At 44.2% G+C, this 26,141-nt stretch overlaps 1 protein-coding gene across 3 annotated transcripts in view; it reads right to left on the reverse strand.

Moving 5' to 3' along the window:
• The window catches only part of STK32C (serine/threonine kinase 32C), a 407,303-nt gene that overhangs the window by 60,016 nt on the left and 321,146 nt on the right, over window positions 1-26,141 (reverse strand). The window lies entirely within an intron of this gene.

Consider the following 26,141-nt stretch of genomic DNA (forward strand, 5'->3'; position numbering starts at 1 on the left):
TCAAATCCCAACCAGGACAACATCTTCAAGGCTTTGTATCTTGTCCACGTGTTTGTGTGGGTTTCCTCTGAGTTTTCTGGTTGCAACTATATGTTACACTGGATGTTTAAATGGGCACTATACTAAAAAAAAATCTGCATAAATCAATATTACAAGTGACTTTATGGAACATTGTAATATTCTGTATGTTCATCTTTCTACACTTATATAACTGCCGGTATGGTGAGCAGTGGCATAACTTGAAATTAGTGGGCCCTAGTGCAAAATCTCCAACAAGGATCACAGCTCTTTAATAATATTGAACATTCTTAGGTTCCAGGGCCAAGATGCGGCTGTAACTCCCTGCACCTACTATAGCTATGCCCTTGACGGTGAGGCTTCAGGTTACGCAACATTTTGAAGTCTATGGAAAAGGAAGGGGGGAAGAGAAGTGAGAAGCAGAGCAAAACAAACAATCACATCATATTGCATCGTTTTAGCAAGTATTTTAGCTTTTTGTATAGCTAGATTCACAGCTACACTGCTCAGTCCTGCTGTGTAATTTCCTCTATGCTTCTGAAGACTCTGTAGGAATCATTTGGACACACATTGCATCTTATAATGACAAGTTATTTGAAAGTACAGGTACTCTTTGATGGTAGTTTTTTTTTTAGTTTTTTTTTTGAGGGAGGGGGCACATCACATGAAATAATTCTGAGATCCACCCTTCATCTAAGCAGAACATGTGCTCGTCCACTTCCGACTTCATTGTAGTCTTTATTGCAATCATTGTATATACAGGAGATGCCATCACTAAAGTCCAATAGATCGGCTGTTCATCAACCAAATGAGTTTGCCTTTTGCTAGACCTTTGGGGTCCATTACTCTATTATAGCTAGGTTTGATCAGGTGGGCTGAGACTGACTCTCCTTTTGCCAAGCAGAGATATAAAATCTGCACCGCAAGTATTGTCTACTGTACATTTTTCTTGAAATTTGCTATTTTTCTCTGGTGCTACAGTAATATGCTGCAGATTTTGCTCCCGTAGACTCAGACAAAAAGTCTCCAATATACCTACCACGTGTGAACATAACCTTAGGGGGCTATTTATAATGGCATATTTATCAGTACAGTCTAATTCCTAATCAGTGCATGGATTATGTTGAGTTCACAGGCATCAACAGAGGCCATTAAAGGACCACTAATCAGCCACATGCAAGCTAATTAGCGGTAATTTCCCATTCTGTTTACACCCGCTGACCACAGTTCTATGTCCACAGAACGATCAATATCCTGTTTACTCCTGAGAACGATGATTTTTTTTTCTCGTTCCTGAGAACGATGGCTCAAAAACAATCGCACGTGTCAGATTTAAATGTTAAATTACAGGTGGAACAGTGGGAGTGTGCCACCAAATATGCTTCCAATATATCGATGACAATTCATGAGTCTTTTCACAAGCTTTAAGTTAGTTGGTATTACACTGCAACCAGATTATCTCATAAATCAAGAAAATTCCCCTCTATGTTGCCTAAAAATAAAAAAAAAAATATGGAAGAAAATATCACATGATATAAATATTCTTTCCAATAATTTTTTTTTGATTCTCCCTCCAATGGCTCTTCTTTCCATGGATCAAGAAAAAAATTGATCCATCGATCAAATTTGTCATTATTCACATTTTTTTAGCGGTCAAAAATTGTTTGGCCTATTGGTGGAAAAAGACAGAAGTGCCAAAATTGTCTGATATTGTAGACAAACTTCATTTGCATAGTTCCTTGAAATGGAGATTTGCTATTAATAACGACTCCCTAAATAAGTATTCCAGGAAAAGGGAGCTATGGAATTTAAAATTTAGTAAATCATAGGACAATGTTAAGATATTGGGTTTATTTGATTTGATTTAAAGTTAAATATGTGGCTTAGGTCTGGTCGATATATGTTCTGCGATTTTGAATTGTACTAATATATTCTTTTTTTTTGTATATGTACAATTTTATATTTCTATGTACGTAATATCTATTACTTCAAGTATATATTGTTGTTATACTATTTGGAATTTTAAAATGTTGGTTCTCCGTATTTTATTACCCTACTTTATCCTTCCCTAAGTTACCCTCCCCTTGTTTTGCATTCCTAAAAAATTGTGAAAACTTAATAAACACATTTGAAAAAGAAAAAAAACAACAACAGTCAACCCAGGCTACGTGGTCCATTTGTGGATTGTGAAACACAAAAAAAAAAAAATCATCGCACGTGATGGACGAGTTCTGCTCATCCGTTAGGTGTCTGATAATTTCTTTCATTGGAATGCTTGTACTCTCTCACCCCATCTAAAAGTAGCACTATACTAGACCAGAGGTCTCAAACTCGACTAAGTATATGGGCCACATATAGAAAAAATGTGAATTTGAAGGGCCGCATTCTTTGCAGGATGAGATGATATTTTTTAGTGATACCAAATTATTTTTTCTATGCGCCTTTTGAACATTTTTGGCTTGTTTTTCATTTTATTCTTCTAGTGTAAAAATAAAATTTCATACATTTTTATTTCCTTTTTGTGTCCCCTAATTGGTCACATACAGGAAGTTTGTTTTACAATTAGCACCATATAGTAATTCTGACCAACACTATAGTAATGCCCCCATTTTGTAGTAGTTTTCCCATCTTGTTGTAAGTATGATAAAAAATAATTAAGCTGCATTCAGTGCGTTAGGACAGCAATGGCTGTAAAAAGTGGCGCTATATACTTCGATATGACAAAAAACAATTCTGGGGGCGCTACTAATTAAATCGGGATCAGCCAACCGCACACTTAAATACTTCAATTTGTGAATAAACATCCATCTAGCATGATAACTTAGGCACTATATACTGTAACTCTGTTATTTAGTTATTTTAGTGGTATTTGTTTAGGATCACTATTGTTACTTTGTTACTATTGTGACATTTTTTCTTTTTCTTTTAATATACCATAACCGTAGTAGAATTTATTTAGTCTCCTAGCCTGTTTATTTTTTCTTTACCAAGCAAGCATTCTTATTCTTCCCTCAAAATAAATACTGCAGATTACTTTTCACAACTCTTATTACACTCATCTATATTCAGTGAACTCACCCTTGAGGCAGCTGTAGGTAAACTGAATTTTATAACTATAACTGTGTAAAAAGATACAGGGGATTTGTAGCTGTCTCAGATACGCTACGAAAATAATAAAAAAGTACTGTAAGTGTTGAGCATTTCATTGCTGGCCCCGTTTGACCCCCCAATAGTAGCTTTGTCCGTTTCGATGGTAGGCTCACCACTGATAAAAGCGATAATACAGTTTGTGCATTATAGACCATTAGGGATGTGTTTTCCGCTGTACAACATAAATGTTATATTTTCTTTAACCCTTAATCCACCTTGATTGTATATCTACTCATACGCCATCGCTTTATGAGATAGGAATATACATTTTGTTACTGGCTTTATACACAATATACTAACGGATCATAAATTAGGAAATTAGTGTTACTAATCTTGGTTGTATCTAGAGGAGGGCAGGCGGGGCATTTGCCCTGGGCACAGCCAGCAGGGGGAGCCACCTAATGTGGCGGTACAAGGAGTCTCCTGGGAGTTGGATTCGGCCATTCTCTGAGCCAGTTGTCAAATTGACAGACGTCTCAGAGAACATGAAGAATGCCGACACATTGCACTCAATTGTACTTGCGTCTTTCAGGCACGAATACAATTAAATACAAATAAAAAAACTGACCGTCACATCCAAACATGAATTAGGTGTGAACAGGTGCCTATCCAGAGTCGCCAACTCATATACAATCAAACAAACAAACAGCACTCTGTAGCACTATAACATGCAAACATGAAATATGAAAATTGAATTGCATTGCTGCACTAGAAATATCAAAAATTGAGAATGCTTAGCACATAAATTGGCCAATTCATGTGTACCTTGCAGCAACGTTAAGACGATTCTCGTTGCCATGACCTAACTTAATGCCAATCCTCTCTTAGGCAGTCTACAACTCTATGGGAGCCTAATGTGAATTCTCTCCTAGAATAAAGTCTATACCTCTGTGGAGGGATAGTGATCCTGCTGCGATTCTATGCATTGGCCTTTTGACTGAGAACTCCGCCCCTTAGCTTCAGGCATTTTTAATCACAGCAGGATCACTACCCCTCCAAAGAGACATAGACTTTATTCTAGGAGAGAATTCACATTAGGTTCCCATAGAGTTGTAGATTGTCTAAGAGAGGATTGGCATTAAGTTAGGTCCTGGCAACAAGAATCACCTTAACGTGGTTGCCAGGTACACATGAGTTGACCAATTTATGCACTAAGCATTCTCAATTTTTCATATACTTCAATTTTCATATTTCATGTTTGCATGCTATAGCGCTACAGAGTGCTTCCTTGATTATTTGCGAGTACAATTGAAGTCCTGACCATCAGCATTTGTGAGGTCAACGCAATATCAGTAGTGTGTTCAAGTGATATGATCTATTGATCAAACTGCTGACGTTACTCCTGTACCACAGAAAAGGTAGTTTGCTAATAAGGCAAGTGCTCAAATAGTCTTAGGTTTTATTGGGAATGGGGGTAAATAGTGTGAAGGGACAGTAGGGTGAAAGAAAAGTATGAGGGGACATTATGGTGGGGATAAAAGTGTGAGGGGCCAGTATAAAGGGGATAAGAGTATGAGGGGACAATATGGAGAGGTAAGTGTCAGGGAACAGTATGGAGGGAAAAATGTGAGGGGTCACAGCAAAGAGACTGGGTAGAGTGAAGGCAGTAAAGAGAGGGGGCAGCATGGAAAAAAATGTTAGGACACACCATGTAGGAGAAAGTAAAAAAGGGTGTGAGGAGAGCCCAAAGGAGAGAATCTTGGCAGTATAGGGGGGGACACAGAATGAAGGGGCAGGGTGAATAGGGGATCCAATTTGGAAAGGAGGAAGCGTAGTGAGGAAAACTTGAGATAGGGACAGTGTGTTGGTTGAAGCTAATAATGCAGGGACAGTGATGGTTATAACTAATAAGGGCAGACAGTGGTGGTTTTATTTCATAAGAATGAACAGTGTAGGATCAATATGTCATAGGAGAGGACATGTGAGGAAGGCATGTACCATAGGAGAGACAGTATGTGTGTCATATTCTGTGTAGAAAGCACAGTGAGGGGCAATTATTTATTCAGGGGCACAGGGTAGGGCAGATATTTTTATTCAGGAGCACTATAATCACACTGTTATTTTTAAGGTCACCGTGTCGGCATGTGCTACAGAAGACAGTAGACTGTAGAAAGTAGACAAGCGGTGGATGTAAAATAGTCATCTTGGCATCTGGACCAGATGCAGAAGAAAAGGAAGGGAATGACCACAATCATAAAAGATGTCAACTATAAGGAGATCACTGTTTATTTGTAATATTGACTATGTCTCATCAGAACTGTGGTTCCTGTATGATCCACAGTCCGATGATGATGGTTTTTTATTTTTATTTTACTTATTTATATAGCGTCATTAATTCCACAACGCTTTACAGAGATTATTGGTGCTGTCCCCCATGGGGCTCACAATCTAAGTTCCCTATCAGTATGTCTTTGGAACGTTAGAGGAAACCGGAATACCTGGAGGAAACCCACACAAATACGGGGTGAACATACACACTCCTTGCAGATGTTATCCTTGGTGGGATTTGAACCCAGGACCCCAGCAATGCAAGGCTGCAGTGCTAACCACTGAGCCACAGTGCCGACGGTTTACAACAACTTACAGTATCTCCTTTGCATTGTTAAGGACATACTGGGATTTGTAGCTTCATGCAATACAATTGTATTTGGGTCTGACCTGCTCACTGTACTAAGGTTGGTGAGGTATTCATGAACTAATGATTATTCTGGTGATGTGTTTCTGTACTGATGGTGGTTTGATGCTGCATTTCTGAACTGTTGTGTTTCTAGTGATGTATTTCTGTACTGATGGTGGTTCTGGTGGTGCATTCATGTACTGATATTGGTTATAGTGATGTATTCCTATACTGATGATGGTTCTGGTGATGCCTTTTTAATGAGAGTGGTGGAACCACTGTGCCATGGTCCATGGAGTGGCGTGACTAGGTGAGCACCTGACTCTTCACTAGAGCCCCTGATGGTGGGCTTATGCTTGGCTCCCAATGGACACCAGGCACTACTTCAGGACAGATAACGGACGCACGGCAGCTGACTCCAAGGAACAGGTAGCTGGAATGGCACAGTAGGAGAGAACAGTTGACACAGACTGGAACAGCAGGAGTAGAAGGATCCGGCTGATATATGGGCTGTCGTGGCAGAAGCATGCAGGTCCGGCAAACATCCAGATGGGACCAGCAGGTGCAGGCTGATATACAGACTGGCATGGCAGGTGCAGGCTGGTATGGCTAATATACAGATTGGCACAGTAGGTGCAGGTGGATCCAGCTGATATACAGAATAGCACAGCAGGTAGGCCCAGCTGGTAAACAGATTGGCACTGCAGGTGCTGTCCAGCTGATATACAGATTAGCATAGCAGGTGCAGGCGGGTCCCACTGATTTTCAAATTGGCACAGCAGGTGCAGATAGGTATGGCTGATATACAGATTGGCACGGCAGGTGAAGGTGGTTCAGTCTAAAATACAGACTGACAAGGCAGGTACTAGCAAGGACTGACAGGAACAAGGCAAGAGCCAGCAGGAAGGGTTAGGGATGGGCAAACACTAGAAGAACTAGCGAGTAATAACTAACAAGGGCCTGGGAACTAGAAAGCGTGCTGGGAACAGACTAACAATGGTTCACAGGCACCTCCATACAGGTGAAAGTGCCTTAAATAATAAATGTCTCTGTTGTGACTTCATTTTCCCCTTCATTACTGAGGCCCGAGGAACTCCCTCTTCTGGTAAAGAAAGGTAGTGAGCCTGATTGTCAAACACCTGAGGCTGATGATTGTGACTGGCTGAGTGGAGTTACGGACTGGTTATAAGGCTGCCGATGCCCTTCTGCCCTGCGGGTGATTTCTCTGTGGGATCCTTGGAGACCAGTCTGAATTCCTGCTCCTCCAAAGCTAAGTTTGCTGCTCGGCCTTTTGCTTTTGTGCTTTGACTTTGTTTTTGCTTTGTTTTTCTGGATTTCTGCCATTCCCTGCTGGGGTGTGCTGAATTCATTTAGCTCTGTCTTCTGAAAATACCTGAGTGCTGATTCAGTTTTTGAAGCCTAGCTGCTTCAGGGCCTTTTTCATATCTGCTGGTTGGCTTTTGTCTTTGATAGGGTTTTGGCAGATTGCAGACAGCAGCCTTCCTGTCCTTTCCTATCTAGGTAGTTTTGGGGCCCCGTCTTTGCTCAGTCTATCTTTCTGTCTGTGTTAGTATTTTCATCTTGCTTCACCGTCATTATATGTTGGGGGCTGCCTATTGCTTTGCGGTCTGCTCTGGGGCAGTTTAGATTTCCCCTTTCTTTCTTTAGGCCTATGTAATTCTCCGGCTGTGATCGAGGGGTCTAGGGCATCGTAGGAACCCCCCACGGCTACTGCTAGTTGTGTTGATAGGTTCAGGGGTCTGCAATCTGATAGTTGCCAACTTCTCTGGTTTTCTGGACTTAGCTTGTATTTCTGCTTTTGCCTCCTACTGTGACTCTTTCATAACAGAATCACCCGCCCTACCGCAAATTCTAGGGTACTCAATAGCAGGAAAGAATTGTAAAAAAAGGTGTGTATATTTTTTCCTCTATATCTCTGAGGCCGTAGGGGGAATTTTTTTTTTTTTCTCTCAATGGAGATAAAGCAATTGTCTGATCGTGTGGAGCAGCTCGCTGCGGAAGTGCGGGGAATTTCCGCCTACCTTGCTCATTCACATGCTGCTGAACCAAAGATTCCTACACCTGATGTATTTTTTGGGGATCGGTCTAAATTTTTGAATTTCAAAAATAATTGTAAATTATTTTTTGCCTTGAAGCCTAACTCGTCAGGGAGCTCCGCGCAGCAGGTTAAAATTGTCATCTCTTTGCTGCGTGGCGATCCCCAGGATTGGGCGTTTTCTTTGAAACCAGATGATCCTATTCTGACTAATGTGAACGCATTCTTTCAAGCTTTGGGGTTGTTGTATGACGAACCTAATGCCATTGATCAGGCTGAAAAGACCCTGCTGGCATTGAGCCAGGGTCGTGATTCTGCAGAATTGTACTGTCAAAAATTCCAAAAGTGGGCAGTACTTACTACCTGGAATGATAATGCCTTGGCTGCTCTCTTTCGGAAGGGGTTGTCAGAAGCCGTAAAAGATACTATGGTGGGATTTCCTGTTCCCTCTGGTCTTGACGATTCTATGTCATTAGCCATTCAGGTTGATCGGCGTTTGCGTGAACGCAAAGCTGCACGAGAGGTGTTGCCACCTGTTGAACAAATGTCTGAACCTATGCAATGTGATAGAGTTTTTTCCAGAGAGCAGCGTCAGGAGTTCAGAAGGCGTAATAAGTTGTGTTTTTTCTGTGGAGATGCCTCGCATATTATTTCTGTCTGTCCCAAACGAGAGAAACGCTTTGCACACACGTTTTCTGTTGGGGGTGTTCAACCTAAGTTTCTTCTGGCTATTACTCTGATCTGCTCCCTGTCCACATTTTCCGCCAAGGCTTTTGTGGATTCGGGAGCAGCCCTAAACCTAATGGACTTGGATTTTGCTAAACGTTGTGGATTTCCGATGACACCTCTGCAGACGCCTATCCCTTTGAGGGGAATTGATGCTACTCCTTTGGCTAAAAATAAACCCCAGTTTTGGACCCAGGTGGTAATGCGGGTCGCCCCAGACCATCAAGAAAATTGCAGATTTCTGGTGTTGCATAATCTGCATGATACTATTGTTCTGGGGTTTCCCTGGTTACAGATTCATAATCCAGTTTTGGATTGGAAATCTGTGTCTGTGGTGAGTTGGGGTTGTCGGTGTGCCCTTAGTGAGGCTCCGGTGTTTTCCACCTCTCCTCAGTCGCATGATGTTCCTGATTATTTGGCGGACTTTTATGATGTATTTAGTGAGAATGAGTCTGCGTCTCTGCCTCCTCATAGGAGTTATGACTGTGCAATTGAACTGAGCCCGGGGTGTAAATTTCCCAAGGGTCGGCTCTTCAATTTATCTGTACCCGAGCACGAGGCTATGCGATCCTATATTAAGGAGGCGTTGGAGAAGGGTCATATTAGACCATCCTCGTCACCCTTAGGTGCCGGGTTTTTTTTTGTAGCCAAAAAGGATGGATCATTAAGACCTTGTATTGATTATCGTGCCCTCAACAAAATTACTGTCAAATATCAGTATCCTTTACCCCTGATTTCCGATCTATTCTCCAGAGTTAAAGGTGCTTGCTGGTTTACCAAGCTTGACCTCAGGGGAGTGTATAATCTTATTCGCATTAAGCATGGGGATGAATGGAAGACGGCGTTTAATACTCCGGAGGGACATTTTGAGTACCTGGTGATGCCTTTTGGGCTCACTAATGCCCCTTCTGTCTTCCAGTGCTTCATGAACGATATTTTCCGAGATTTTGTCGATAAATTTTTGATTATCTATCTGGATGATATTTTGATCTTCTCCAAGGATTGGGATTCTCATGTGGAACATATTCGGACTGTGTTCCGGATCTTGAGGGAGAATTCCCTGTATGTCAAGGGATCTAAATGCCTTTTTGGAGTACAGAGGATTTCTTTTTTGGGATTTATTTTGTCCCCGTCAACTATTGAAATGGACCCAGCCAAGGTACAGGCCATTCACGATTGGGTTCAGCCCACTTCTTTGAAGTCCCTCCAGAAGTTTTTGGGTTTTGCTAATTTATATCGGAAATTTATAGCAAAATTTTCTAGTATTGCCAAGCCATTGACTGATTTGACTAAAAAGGGTTCTGATGTGTTAAATTGGTCTCCGGAGGCTGTTTCTTCCTTTCAGGAGCTGAAGCGAAGATTCACCTCCGCCCCGGTTTTGCGGCAACCTGATGTCTCACTTCCATTCCAGGTAGAGGTGGATGCTTCTGAGATTGGTGCAGGAGCTGTTTTGTCCCAAAAGGATCCTGTAACATCTAAAATGAATCCCTGTGCTTTCTTTTCCCGAAAGTTCTCCCCATCTGAACGTAACTATGATGTGGGGAATAGGGAACTGTTGGCCATGAAATGGGCATTTGAGGAGTGGAGACATTGGTTGGAGGGAGCTAAGCATCAAGTCGTGGTCCTCACTGACCACAAGAATTTGATTTACCTAGAGTCGGCTAAGCGCTTGAACCCTAGACAGGCTAGGTGGGCCTTGTTTTTTACACGTTTTGATTTTGTGGTTTCTTTTCTTCCTGGAACAAAGAATGTCAAGGCAGACGCCCTCTCTAGGAGCTTCCTTGCTGATTCTCCTGTGGTGACCAAGCCTGCTACCATCTTAGGCGAAGGGGTAGTTCTTTCTGCCATCTCGCCCGATTTGAGACGTGCTCTGGAAGAGTTCCAGGAGGACAAACCTGAGCGTTGTCCCAGTGGAAAGTTGTATGTTCCTGACCAGTGGAAGAAGAGAGTGATGTCTGAAGTTCATTGCTCTGCTTTGGCTGGTCATCCAGGTATTTTTGGTACTAGAGATCTGGTGAGTCGGTTTTTTTGGTGGCCCTCCTTGTCTCGTGATGTCAGGAATTTTGTGCAGTCCTGTGGGACGTGCTCCCGGTCTAAATTGTGTTCTCGCTCTAGTGGGTTGTTGATGCCTTTGCCTGTCCCCAAGAGGCCATGGACCCATATTTCAATGGATTTCATCTCTGATATGCCTGTCTCTCAGAGGATGACTGTTATTTGGGTGATTTGTGATAGGTTCTCTAAGATGGTTCATCTTGTACCACTCCCTAAGTTGCCGTCTTCCTCTGAGTTGGTGCCCCTGTTTTTACAACAGGTGGTTCGTTTGCACGGGATTCCTGAGAACATTGTATCTGACAGAGGAGTCCAGTTTGTGTCTAGATTTTGGAGAACTTTCTGTTCCAGGCTGGGAATTCAGTTGTCCTTCTCCTCTGCTTTTCACCCTCAGACCAATGGGCAGACAGAGAGAACAAACCAGACCTTGGAGTCATATTTGAGATGTTTTATTTCTGCTGATCAGGATGATTGGGTTTCATTTTTGCCCTTGGCCGAATTTGCTTTGAATAATAGAGCTAGTTCTGCCACTTTGATGTCACCTTTTTTTTGTAACTTTGGGTTTCATCCTCGATTTTCTTCAGGGCAGGTGGAGCCCTCTGCCTGCCCAGGTGTTGACACTGTGGTGGAGAGAATGCACCAGATCTGGGACCAAGTGGTGGATAAGTTATCTCTCTCCCAGGAGAAGGCCCAGCGGTTTTCCAACCGACATAGGACCATTGGTCCCCAGTTTAAGGTTGGTGATATGGTGTGGTTATCATAAAAAAATATTGCTATGAAGGTGGCTTCTCCTAAGTTTAAGCCTAGATTTATTGGACCTTACAAGATTGTGGAGATTATTAATCCGGTCTCTTTTCGTTTGGCTCTTCCTGTCACATTTAAAATCCATAATGTGTTCCATAAATCTTTGTTGAAGAGGTTTGTTGAACCTGTTGTTCCGGGGGTGGCACCTCCAGACCCTGTATTGGTTGAAGGTAACATGGAGTATGAGGTAGAGAAAGTACTGGATTCCCGTCTGGCTAGACGGAGACTCCAGTATTTGGTTAAGTGGAAGGGTTATGGTCAGGAGGATAATTCCTGGGTCTCTGCCTCTGATATTCATGCCAAACGATTGGTGCGTGCCTTTCATCGGGCTCACCCTGATCGCCCTGGTGGCGTAGTTGAGGGTTCGGTGACCCCTCCTCAAGGGGGAGGTACTGTTGTGAGTTCATTTTCCCCTTCATTACTGAGGCCCGAGGAACTCCCTCTTCTGGTAAAGAAAGGTAGTGAGCCTGATTGTCAAACACCTGAGGCTGATGATTGTGACTGGCTGAGTGGAGTTACGGACTGGTTATAAGGCTGCCGACGCCCTTCTGCCCTGCGGGTGATTTCTCTGTGGGATCCTTGGAGACCAGTCTGAATTCCTGCTCCTCCAAAGCTAAGTTTGCTGCTCGGCCTTTTGCTTTTGTGCTTTGACTTTGTTTTTGCTTTGTTTTTCTGGATTTCTGCCATTCCCTGCTGGGGTGTGCTGAATTCATTTAGCTCTGTCTTCTGAAAATACCTGAGTGCTGATTCAGTTTTTGAAGCCTAGCTGCTTCAGGGCCTTTTTCATATCAGCTGGTTGACTTTTGTCTTTGATAGGGTTTTGGCAGATTGCAGACAGCAGCCTTCCTGTCCTTTCCTATCTAGGTAGTTTTGGGGCCCCGTCTTTGCTCAGTCTATCTTTCTGTCTGTGTTAGTATTTTCATCTTGCTTCACCGTCATTATATGTTGGGGGCTGCCTATTGCTTTGGGGTCTGCTCTGGGGCAGTTTAGATTTCCCCTTTCTTTCTTTAGGCCTATGTAATTCTCCGGCTGTGATCGAGGGGTCTAGGGCATCGTAGGAACCCCCCACGGCTACTGCTAGTTGTGTTGATAGGTTCAGGGGTCTTCAATCTGATAGTTGCCAACTTCTCTGGTTTTCTGGACTTAGCTTGTATTTCTGCTTTTGCCTCCTACGGTGACTCTTTCATAACATGTCTCCTAGTCATTGGCCATGGACACTTTAGGATGGTGTGGTGGCCCCTTTAAGAAGGAAGGAGCGAGCGCACGTGCGCCCTAAGCACAGTGCCCAGGGATCTGCGCACTGTGCGCAGACCTCAGCCTATGGCCGGAGAGGAGGGAGGAGGAAGTGTGGGATGGGGACCACAGCGGTGAGTGTCGGGGGACAGGAGAAGCGTGCAGGGACACCGGCGCTACAGTAGTCATGTACTGATGAAGGTTCTGGGGACATATTCATGAACTAATGATGGTTCTGGTGATGTGTTCCTGTGCTGGTGGTGGTTGTGATGCTGCATTTTCCAACTGTTGTGTTTCTAGTGATGTATTTATGTACTGATGTGGTTCTGGTGATGTCTCAACCAACTGATGGTGTTTTTAGTGAGGTATTCCTGTACTGATGGTGCTCGTGGTGAAGTAGTCATGTATTGATGATGGTTCTGGTGATATATTCCTGTACTTATAGTGGTTTTGCTGATTCATTCATGTACTGATGACATTCCGGTAAAGTATTCATGTACTGATGGTGGTTCTGGTGATATATTCCTTTACTGACGGTAGTTGTGATGCTGTTTTTGTATACCAACAGTAGTTTTAGTAATATATTCACATACTGTTCTGTACACATTTAGCAATCCATAACATGTCATATAATGAGATACATTGGTTATGTTATTAAAGTATGGTGGCGTCCGACAAGTTAGGGATTACTGCATCTGTATTTAGGTTAGGAGCATTAATTATAACATTAAGCACTGTAGCATGCGAAATCCTAACAGCATGTAATATGCTCACTGTCAGGATTCGGTTCTGCTTTCTAGTTGCAGTGGTCATCACATGACCATTCATATTTGATTCTCAGATTTAAAGTCATGTGCCAACCGGCTCCTATTCCGGTTTCTTTCAATGAAGCAAGGTCAGTAGTTTTTCACTGAACATTGATATAATTAGGAAGAGAATCTAGTCAGCATTTGACTGTAAGTATGCAAATTGCATAAGAGCTCGTCACATGACGCTTACTCAAACTGCTTACGGTGTCGGAAAACTAGATTTGTCTTTGTATTAATATTTAAAATATAAAGCTTGTGGGTGCACTTGTCATCAGCCTTACAGCTTATAGATGGCAGCATAAGTTTATACACTAGAAATTCTTTGGGCGCGTCCTATGTTTTAGGCTTAATTTTGATGTTTTAGCACATTCTGCGATGAACAAGAGGGCCTTGATTACTTTTATGTGTTATTCTTTTATGGATCTGCTATAAAGAAGCAATATCCTCAAACAGTGTAAATAAGAGCGGAAACAAGTGATAGACTGCAAATCACGGTGCTGTGTATTTTAGGGAATCTGTCAGATTGGAAGTGTTGTGCAATCTACGGGCAGCGTGTTACAGAGCAGAAAAAAGTGAGCAGATTGATAAATGCTGGAAAAGATTCAGCATAACTTGTTTCTTATGCATTAAAGAGATTCTGCCACCGGGTATTTGCTACCCCATCTGAGAGCATAATACAAAATCTTAAGGACAGAACACATCTGCACCGTGGTTCTAGGCCTCTGAAACCGAACCTCAAAAGGCAATAGCCATGGAAATACACCCACCAGAGTGTAGCCATGCAACAATAGAGTAAACAATCGATCAAAGAGATAAAAAGACAGTAGTAGTAGTATCTCAGCAGCTCCCCGGAAGAAGCCCAAAACGCGCATCGGGGCAGTGTGTGCAGCATCACAGGGCAGCGATGTGTAAGAGCAATCATGATGTGTGGTTCTTGTGCTACTTCAGTTAGCGCTTTAAATATGTTTGTACATTATGACTTCATACCAAGATTATCCGCGCTGATTGAGTTGTCTGACATTGCTCACTCCTCCCTCCAGCCTCCCGGCCATGATGCTTTAATGTGGATTGCTAAGTAAAGCGGACTTTTTCACCTGGATCGGTGAGTGCTATGCTATTCTTTCCTCTTATTGGATATATAGATATATACACAAAACATGCACTATACACATCTCTATATAAAGATGTGCATTTTGGGGCATTTCCCTTCTACACTTACCATTCAGATACAGGTGCATCTCAAAAAAATTAGAATATCATCAAAAAGTTAATTTATTTCAGTTCTTCAGCACAAAAAGTCAAACTCATATGTTCTATAGAGTCATTACAAGCAGAGTGATCTATTTCACGTGTTTATTTCTGTTAATGTTGATGATTATGGCTTACAGCCAATGAAAACCCAAAAGTCATTATCTCAGTAAATTAGAATACTTTATAACACCAACGCGAAAAAATGATTTTAAAATCCGAAATGTTGGCCTACTGAAATGTATGTTCAGTAAATGCACTCAATACTTGGTCGAGGATCCTTTTGCATCAATTACTGCATCAATGTGGCGTGGCATGGAGGCGATCAGCCTGTGGCACTGCTGAGGGGTTATGGAAGCCCAGGTTGCTTTGATCGCAGCCTTCAGCTCGTCTGCATTTTTGGGTCTGGTGTCTCTCATCTTCCTCTTGACAATACCCTATAGATTCTCTATGGGGTTAAGGTCAGGCGAGTTTGCTGGCCAATCAAGCACAGTGATACTGTTGTTTTTACACCAGGTACTGGTACTTTTGGCAGTGTGGACACGTGCCAATCCTGCTGGAGAATGAAATTTCCATCTCCAAAAAGCTTGTCAGCAGAGGGAAGCATGAAGAGCTCTAAAATGTCCTGGTAGACTGCTGCACTGACTTTGGTCTTGATAAAACACAGTGGATCTACACCAGCAGATGACATGGCTCCCCAAACCATCACTGAATGTGGATACTTCACACTAGACCTTGGAAATCAAGGTCCCAGAGTCTGAAGGAAGAGTGGAGAGACATACAATCCAAGCTTCTTAAGGTCTACTTGTCTTTCCAGATAACTTCTCTTCCTAGATAACTCCTCTTCACACACAGTGTCTTAACCTAAGCAGACCTGCACCTTGCTCATGCAGTGACATGGGCGGATGGGGATGAGTCCGGTGCTGTAGCTCTCTCACTTCTATCTTGAGGTAATAAAGATGCTCCTGGCTGTACTGACTGATTCTATTAATACAGAAATCGCTTCCCTGGAAGAGCTGGTCTATACAGCTTGTCTGATTTCAGTCTGACATGAGACTCTCTAGCACACACCTTAAATGTCCAGGACACAATAACAAGTTTCCAAATATCCCCTGGGACTGAGCTAACCACTCCCTGTTTGCTATAACCATTTTAACCCCTATAGTTGCTGGCTGATTGTAAATCAACAGTGCAGCTTCTATCTGTCTATCTGTCACATAGGGATAAATTATACCATGAAAAATATTTTTTACTATAGCTGCTGTTGATAGGTAAGTATTCATTTTTACTTTACCTTCAAATGCTGTGATTGTGTGCATCATGTTGATGAATTACATTTTTTGCACATGTGGATTATCACCATATTGATTAATCACAATTTTTTCTATAGAATAATATATTTTTTTCTATTCTTCCTATATTGGATACTACTGACAAGCATATTTTCCTGTATATTTGAGATATGATTAGGATGTTTGAGCTGGGTACCATTTTTGGTCTGAGGCACATTTTTATAATTTTTATGTATGTGTTTTGTATTATTTCGATTAATAAAGAATTTAGTTTTTACATCATGCAGTTGTACAAACACTTACTGATCCTTAAAAGACTCATTGTCATAGGGGCCCTTATAATTCTGATTACTGTGAAGTGTTACCCTCTCTTGATATGAGAAATGGTCTTTGGGTTTATTATGCTCAAACAATACACCCCTAGACGAAGCTTTCCATAGTGAAACGCGCGTCTGGTGTGGTGGGTCCCTGGTCCTTTGCCCTGCTGGTAATGTTTTTTCAGCATTATTGTTTGCATACCTTTGCTAATTTATATGCATGCTCTACTCTGGTCCCATATTTGGACATTTAATGTGACTAAACGAGTCTACCAGGACTTTACTTGTATTGATATTGCTTAAACTTTGCTGTTTAATCAATGATTTACAATACATATATGAGTGTCACAATAGTCCCAGTGTGTTAGGAACTCATTAATATGAGTTTAATATATGTCATCCTGAAGCATGTAAGCCCGAAAGGGCAGGGTCCTCTCCCCTCTGTATCAGTCTGTCATTGTAAGTTTGTTTACTGTAAGTGATATCTGTAATTTGTATATAACCAATTCTTATGTACAGCACCATGGAATCAATGGTGCTATATAAATAAATAATAATAAATAAACTTTTACTTTTATTAGAGCCTGTCACGCCTGCGGGTGCTAAACTGTGCTCCTCCGCTTCTCAGCATGACGCAGGCTTTGTTCGTTCACAGATGTCATTGATAAGAAAGAAGTTGAGAACATTCCTCCACATTGACCCTACGACTGCCCAATTGACCTCATCCCTGGTGCCGTTCCTCCTAAAGGCAGAATCTATCTGCTCTCACCAGCAGAGACTCAAGCCATGTCGGAGTACGTTCAGGAAAATCTGGCTAAAGGCTTCATTCAGAAGTATTCTTCCCCTGCCGTTGCAGGATGGCTCCCTTCGTTCATGTATAGACTACAGAGGCCTGAACAACATTACGGTCAAGAACAAATATCCTCTGCTGCTTATCCCGGAGCTCTTTGACCTCCTGAGAGGAGCACGAATATTCAGCAAACTTGACCTTTGTGAAGCCTATAATCTGGTTTGAATTCGCGCTGGAGATGAGTGGAAGACCACTTTCAACACATGTTACGGACATTATGAATATTTAGTTATGCCGTTCGGCCTCTGCAAGGCGGTGTTTCAAGAATTCGTTAACAACATTTTTCGGGACCTTCACTACTCTTCTGTTGTGGTCTACCTGGACGACATCCTCGTCTTTTCTCCAGACCTATCCTCTCACAGATGAGACATTTGTCATGTATTGCAACGTCTAAGAGAGGGTCATCTTTTCTCTAAGTTGGAAAAGTGTGTCTTCGAACAGTCCTCTTTGCCTTTTCTGGGATATATCATCTCGGATTCTGGCCTTAAGATGGATCCCGAGAAAGTATTTGCCGTTCTCAAATGGCATGTCCCCTCGGAGTGAAGGCTATCCAACGTTTCCTCGGTTTTGCCAACTAAAATAGGCAGTTTATCCCTCATTTCTCTTCTTTGACTAAGCCAATCTCTGCCCTTGTTCGCAAAGGGGCTAACACCAATCTCTGATCCGCTGAGGCTGAAAACACCTTCCAGACTCTGAAACAAGAATTCTCTACTGCCTCCATGCTCCACCGACCTGACGCCAGTAAGCCATTCATCCTCAAAGTCAACGCTTCTTCTATTGGAGCAGTGCTCTTGTAAAGGTCCACTTCTGGGCGGTTAGTCACCTGCGGATTCTTCTCTAAAGCGTTTTCCTCATCTGAACGCAATTACTCCATCGGAGACAGAGAACTTCTGATCATATAGTTGGCTTTGGAGGAGTGGTGTTATCTCCTTGAGGGTGCCATTCATCCTTTCATTATATTTACTGACCACAAGAATTTGGCCACGTACAGTCAGCCCAAAAGCTCAATCATTGGAAAGCCAGATGGTCCTTGTTCTTTTGACGTTTTGACTTTGAGCTTCATTTTCAACCTGGTAATAAGAACATTAAGGCTGATGCTTTATCAAGGTCCTTCCATCCGGTGGACGTAGAGGAGAAGCCAGCGCACATCATTGATCCATCTAAGATTGTCACCGTGGCCCCTCTAAATATAATTACCCCATCACCAGGCAAGACTTTTGTGCCAGAGCGTAACAGAGCGAGAGTATTGCTTTGGGGTCATTCCTCCAAATTTGCCGGACATGCTGGAGCCAAAAAGACTCTCTCTCTTATTTCCCGCCACTATTGCTGGCCATCTCTTCACCAAGACGTCTTGGAATTTACTGCTTCTTCTTCGTTCTGTGCCAGGCACATGATCCCAAGACAGCTACCTCCCGGACTCCTGCACCCGCTACCTGTGCCATTGGTTCTTTGGAGTTATATTGCAATGGATTTCATCACCGATCTCTCTCGTTCCTCAAACTGTACCGTTATCCTGGTGGTCATGGATTGTTTTTCTAAAATGGCCCACTTTGTTCTGTTGCCAGGGCTGCCTTCTGCCCCCGTGTTGATGAAGATTTTCTGGCGCCATATCTTTAGACTTCACGGATTCCTGCAACATATCATGTCGGACTGAGGGGTTCAATTCACCTCCCGGATTAATTAAGGTAACCCTGGACTTCTCCTTGGCTTATCATCCTCAGTCCAACGGTCAAGTGCAGCGAGTCAGTTAAGTTCTAACATCCTACCTTTGACACTTCTCCAAAGCTCACCAAAATGATAGGGTCAGTCTTCTTCCTTGGGCAGAGTTTGCCTACAACAACCACCACAGTGAATCCTCTTCCAAATTTCCCTTTTTTGTTGTCTTTCAGCAGCATCCCGGCATCCCTCTTCCCGTTTCCCCTGCCTCAGGTGTACCGGCAGCGGACTCTCTGTCTTTGGAATTCTCTAGAATTTGGGAGGAGACTAAGGGGGCACTTGAAAAAGTTAGCGTCAGAACGAAGAGGTACGCGGACAAAAAACGCCTGGACTTCCCTCTGTATCATCCAGGCGATAAGGTCTGGCTATCTTCAAAATATATCAGGCTTAAAATTCCCTCCCATAAATTGGGTCCGCAGTACATTGGTCCATTTGAAATCCTGAGTCGCATCAATGATGTGGCATACAAGTTAAAGTTACTGTCAGGAACACCGCACTGCACTTGCTCACTGAGCCAGTGCGCATGTCCTGAGTACAAAAACTGTGCACAAAGATACCTGCGGAGTGGGGCAGCAGTGGTGACGATGCATGCTGCAGGCTCACAGGACCTGAAGCACGTGACTGCTGGGGGCGTGGCCTAAGCTCCACAGAGCTAGGAGCTGCAGGGAAACTCCTAGAAAGGTAACTACTGGACAATGTTACCAAGGGGCATAGACAGAGACAGAAACCAGATCAAGCCGAGGTCAAAGCACGAGATCGCACAACAGAACCAAAGGGTTAGACAGAATGGATAGTCGGGACGTAGCAATAGATCAGAAAACCAGAACAGGCAATAGACGGTACAATAGGGACAAACTGTAACAGAGTATCGATAGCCAAGCCAGGAGGTCAGAACCGGAAAAGACAATAGAACCAAAACGAGAGACGGAGTACAGAGTGAGGGGACAGACCGGGTCATACACGGGAAGCAAACAAGCAATGCAATATACAAGCACACCAGGGGCATCAGACACACAGCCAGAATAACAGTACAGCTGACAGAGAACCCAGGTAAAGAGTGAGTATAAATAGCCCTCCCAGATCCAGAAAGAAGGCCATGTACACTTAACCCTGTGAGTGCAGGGCAAGAACCCTGATCAAACCATGACCGTTACCTGCCTCCCTGTGAATCCCCAATTCTTTCCATGTGTCTCTCCTCAAACCCATGATGTTTAATCGCTTTCATTCTTCTCCCTGTCGCGCCCCTTGACCAAGCAGTTCTGACAATGTCTTTGATGTAAAGGATATACTTGCTATGAAGAGAGTTAAAGGGAGGACTTTTTTCCTGATTGATTGGAGGGATTTCAGTCCTGAGGAGAGATCGTGGGAGCCCCGAGAGAACATCAATGCTCCTCATATTATGAGGAGATTCCTCTCCAGTCTTAAAAAGAGGGGGTGTACTGTCACGCCTGCGGGTGCTCACCTGCGCTTCTCCGCTTGTCAGCATAATGCAAGCTTTGTCCTGCACTGTCCCTCGGCTGTCTTCTCGGAATCCCGGCGGGTCGGTGGTCTGCACATGCGCCGCCACGCTCCTTCTGCCTCGGGTGTTGCTGGGAGGTCTTGACCGGGTGGCTCCGCCCTGGCATGGAAGCGCCTAACGGGTATTTCAGCGCTGCTTCTGAGCAGGTAAGGTGCCTGATTATCTGCGTTGCTAGCACCAGCGTTCCTGCGTCAGGCGCCTTCATTTGTCTTCAGACCCCCTAGTTCTCTCCCTAGTCCGTGTGTCTCCTGTTTGTCTCCCGCTGTTCCCTATTTCTGGTCCATGTGTCTTTTGTGTATCTCCTGCTGTTTTCCATCCCTAGGCCTGGTGTCCTCCGTGCGAGTCTCATTCCATTTTGCTCTCTCTGTTTTGCAGTGTCAAGCTCTCGCTGGCTCCTGGTTCTTCCGATCCTGCTCCTTCTCTGAAATTCCCACCTCTGTGTTTCACCCTTAGTATTCCGGAGATCCCCGTTCTCCTCTCTGTTCCTCTACGTAAATCCCCTGTACTTCCTTCAGTCACCCCTTTGGCTCCAGCTGTTGTGGTTCTACACTGGGTGCAGAATTATTAGGCAAATGAGTATTTTGATCACATCATACTTTTTATACATGTTGTTTTACTCCAAGCTGTATAGGCTTGAAAGCCAACTGCCAATTATGTAAATCAGGTGATTTGCATCTCTATAATGAGGTATAATGACATCAACACCCTATATAAGGTGTGCTTAATTATTAGGCAACTTCCTTTCCTTTGGCAAAATGAGTCCGAAGAAAGATTTGACGGACTCTGAAAAGTCAAAAATTGTGAGATGTCTTGCAGAGTTATGCAGCAGTCTTGAAATTGCCAAACTTTTGAATCTTGATCACCGAACAATCAAACGTTTCATGGCAAATATCCAACAGGGTCGCAAGAAGCGTGTTGATACAAAAAGGCTCAAAATAACTGCCCATGAATTGAGGAAAATCAAGCGTGAAACTGCCAAGATGCCATTTGCCACCAGTTTTGCCATATTTCAGAGCTGCAACGTTACTGGAGTATCAAAAAGCTCAAGGTGTGCCATACTCAGGGACATGGCCAAGCTAAGGAAGGCTGAAAAACGACCACCTTTCAACAAGAAACATAAGATAAAACGTCAAGACTGGGCCAAGAAATATCTTAAGACTGATTTTTCTACGGTTTTATGGACTGATGAAATGAGAGCGACTCTTGATTGGCCAGATGGATGGGCCCAAGGCTGGATCAGTAAAAGGCAGACGCCAGCAAGGTGGAGGTGGGGTACCGGTATTGGCTGGTATCATCAAAGATGAACTTGTGGGACCTTTTCGGGTTGAGGATGGAGTGAAGCTCAACTCCCAGACGTACTGGCAGTTTCTGGAAGTCACCATCTTCAAGCAGTGGTACAGGAAGAAGTCGGTATCGTTCAAGAAAAACATGATTTTCATGCAGGACAATGCTCCATTACATGCATCCAAATACTCCACAGCGAGGCTGGCCAGTAAAGGTTTAAAAGAAGAAAAAATAATGACATGGCCCCCTTGTTCACTGATCTGAACCCCATAGAGAACCTGTGGTCCCTCATAAAATGTGAGATCTACAGGGAGTGAAAACATTACACCTCTCCAAACAGTGTCTGGGAGGCTGTGGTGGCTGCGGCACACAATGTTGAGCGTAAACAGATCAAGCAACTGACAGAATCTATGGATGGAAGGCTTTTGAGTGTCATCGTAAAGAAAGGTGGCTATATTGGTCACTGATTTTTTTTGTTTTATTTTTGAATGTCAGAAACGTTTATTTCTAAATTTTGTGTTGCTCTATTGGTTTACCTGGTGAAAATAAACAAGTGAGATGGGTAAATATTTGGTTTTTATTAAGTTGCCTAATAATTCTGCCCTGTAATAGTTACCTGCACAAACAGATATCCTCCTAAGATAGCCAAATCTAAAAAAAAACCCACTCTGCCATATGACACATGTGACCCTGGAAACCCCGCCTCCAGTAAGGTGAATTTAAATAATAAAGGGGAACCTGGGTAACATTAACAATGGTGGGCACTGCGATAGGGAATAGGGACATGGAGACCTCCTGAGCTCCCCTGAGCCAGTGTCCCTGCACTCCTAACGTTCCCTATGCTGGTTCCGCACCGGGCGCGCAACAGGAACCTAAAAACCCTAGCTCGTCCTGACCTAAACCCTCACTAGGGAATTGGTCGGTGCGGAAACTAATCCCACCACTGCACTAAAACACACATGAGGAAAGATGACAAAACAGGGGAAACACCACTTAGCTTTGCTCTGTTGCGTACGCTCCTAGCAACAGAGCCCACCACCTGTGTGCATCTTCTCCTCCACCCGGATTCATCACCATAACTGGATCCTTCACCATAGTGCAGCCTTGGAGCAGAGTCCACCACCAGTTGCAGAAGTCCAGTTACAGAGTCCCAAAGATGAGTTCAGCTCCTGCCCAAAAAGTCCAGCATGCTTGAGTCCAGCTCTCAGCAACCAAGTCCCGCATGCTGAGTGCAACTCTCTCCATAGTCGTCACTCCGCCAAGCCATGCAAGCACTTCCTGCCAACACCATAAACTGTGACTCCAGCACGCCATGCCAGCCCTTCTTGCAGACCACCTAGCTGCCACTCGTCCCCTCTGGCTGGGCTGCGCAGGACTCATGTTCAGCTCTTTCTTTCACCCAGGCTTCCTTGTGAATTACTAACACACAATCAATATCACCAACAGTGAATGATACACCTGACACTCATTTATAGAGCATTCACACCTGTTACCGAATCACGTGCACTTAACCAAAGAACTAAAGTGCGATACCACTCACCACCATCGGGCAACTTAAAATGAACGACACCACGTGTAATAATTCTAATGGCCACCGGGGGCAAACAACCCACTTTGGCAGCAAGCCAAAGGAAAAAAAGTTCAATTTGTGCATTTAAACTGTCAGATCCAGCATGGATCATGACAGTACCCCCTCCTTAATGAGGGACCTCTGGACCCTCAAGACCACTCCTCATTAGGGAAACACCTACAGCGGGGACACCCAAATCCTGAGTTCACCCCACCTCTACCTGCACTTCAGGTTAATGACAAACGCACCGCTGGTATTGGCAATATGTGTTCTGGAGGCACCACTCATTTCCACAGCGAAGACCTGGGGTACGAGTTTATGTATGTGTATGTTTGCTATGAGCTGATCAGACTCCACAGCACACTTTGACAAGATGTTTTTTGGTGGCCACCCATACATGCTCGTTCACACACAGGTCCGGACCTGAACGTTTATTGCCACATATTCGTTTGTCATATTTTGGTGAACTCATTCTGGACTCGACAACAGAGGCATCCCCCTGCTGTCACCACACTCACACCCCCGCTATTCACCAAGGGACACCACCCTCCAACCCTTTCACCATGAGGTCTGCTCCTCTCATGGTTGGTTAATGGCGAGGGGTGAGATTTGTCCTTACTCCCCCGCAGCACACCTGCCGCTCACACCTGGAGGAGAAGGTACAGGAATATGGAGGAAATATACACTCGCTGGTCGCCTCCACACGACCAGGAGGGGTGGCTTCTTCGGTGGTACTGAAGATTTGGCGTCAGCCCCGCGGACTATAACACCAGTCTGCTCACTACAGGGACGTACCCCTTCACCTCGGGGAACCCCAGACAGCACCATTGGGATCACCAACTCCACCCACCTTTCTGGTTATGTCCGCCTGTATGAACAAGTCCCGCTCCCCAGCAGCGACTCTAGGGGGCTTTTGCCAGACCCGCAATTTGCCAAAGCCGCCATTTTGATTTCCTGGTTGCCTGAGCAGAGGCCCCAGACCCTGATAACTGCTGCTGCAGCGGCTCTAAACACCTTTCCGCTCCCCATTCACCTCAGTGAGGCCCGGCAGCAATTACTCAGCGGTCTCCACATGGCCAAGGCTCACCAGAAAAAAATGTAGGGTTGGTGATAATGTCACGATCACGTGTGTCTGGACGCAGCGAGTACCGCAAAGCGAACCCATATGACACACGTGACCCTGGATACACCGCCTCCAGTGGGGTGAATTTAAATAATAAGACGTGCAGCTGGATACGCCGCCTCCAACAGGCGAATTTAGGTATTACACGTAAATCTGGAAACCCCGCCTCCAGTAAGGCGAATTTAAATAATAAAGGGGAACCTGGGTAACATTAACAATGGTGGCCCCTGCAATAGAGAATGGGGAAGTGGAGACCTCCTGTACTCCCCTGAGCCAGTGTCTCTGCGCTCCTAACGTTCCCTATGCCGGTTCCGCACCGGGCGACGCACAGGAACCTAAAAACCCTAGCTCGTCCTGAACCTAAACCCTCACTAGGGAATTGGTCGGTGCGGAAACTAATCCCACCACTGCACTAAACACACATGAGGGAAAATGACAATACAGGGGAAACACCACTTAGCTTTGCTCTGTTGCGTACGCTCCTAGCAACAGAGCCCACCACCTGTGTGCATCTTATCCTCCACCCGGATCCATCACCATAACTGGATCCTTCTTCATAGTGCAGCCTTGGAGCAGAGTCCACCACCAGTTGCAGAAGTCCAGTAACAGAGTCCCAAAGATGAGTTCAGCTCCTGCCCAAAAAGTCCAGCATGCTTGAGTCCAGCTCTCAGCAACCAAGTCCCGCATGCTGAGTGCAACTCTCTCCATAGTCATCACTCCACCAAGCCATGCAAGCACTTCCTGCCGACACCATAAACTGTGACTCCACCACGCCATGCCAGCCCTTCTTGCAGACAACCTAGGTGCCACTCGTCCCCTCTGGCTGGGCTGCGCAGGACTCATGTTCAGCTCTTTCTTTCACCCAGGCTTCCTTGTGAATGACTAACACACAATCAATATCACCAACATTGAATGATACACCTGACACTCTTTTATAGCGCATTCACACCTTTTACCTAATCATGTGCAATTAACCAAAGAACTAAAGTGCGATACCACTCACCACCACCGGGGCAACTTAGAATGAATGACACCACGTTTAATAATTCTAATGGCCACCGGGGGCAATCAACCCACTTTGGCACCAAGCCAAAGGAAAAAAAGTTCAATTTGTGCATTTAAACTGTCAGATCCAGCCTGGATCATGACACTGACAAGCCAGAAGGAATCACCTGCAACTGAATAGGGCGTCAGCTGTCTTAAATCCAATCTGAGAATCCTGAGATCCAATCATCATCCTCATTCTCAGGTGGCAGATCTCCACCGATCAAACCAGCCGCACCACCTCCCGTCACCACCAGAGGGAGTCCAGAAGGGGAACTCACAACTGGTGAACCAGAGAATGAACTCACAACAGTACCCCCCTTGAGGAGGGGTCACCGAACTCTCATCCACACCACCAGGCCGATCAGGATGGGCCTGGTGAAAAGCACGAACCAATCTATTGGCATGAATATCGGAGGCAGAGATCCAAGAATTATCCTCCTGACCATAACCCTTCCATTTGACCAAATACTGGAGTCTCCATCTAACCAAACGAGAATCCAATATTTTCTCTACCTCATATTCCACATTGCCTTCGACCAACACAGGGTCAGGAGGTGCTGCCATAGGAACCACTGGCTCAACAAACCTCTTCAACAGAGATTTGTGAAATACGTTATGGATCTTGAACGTAACTGGAAGAGCCAATCGAAACGAAACAGGATTAAGAATTTCCAAAATCTTATAAGGACCAATAAATCTTGGCTTAAATTTAG

This window comes from Dendrobates tinctorius, unplaced genomic scaffold (genome assembly GCF_039654945.1).
Source record: "Dendrobates tinctorius isolate UK_male_01 unplaced genomic scaffold, ASM3965494v1 ptg000147l, whole genome shotgun sequence".
In the NCBI taxonomy this organism is placed as follows: domain Eukaryota; kingdom Metazoa; phylum Chordata; class Amphibia; order Anura; family Dendrobatidae; genus Dendrobates; species Dendrobates tinctorius.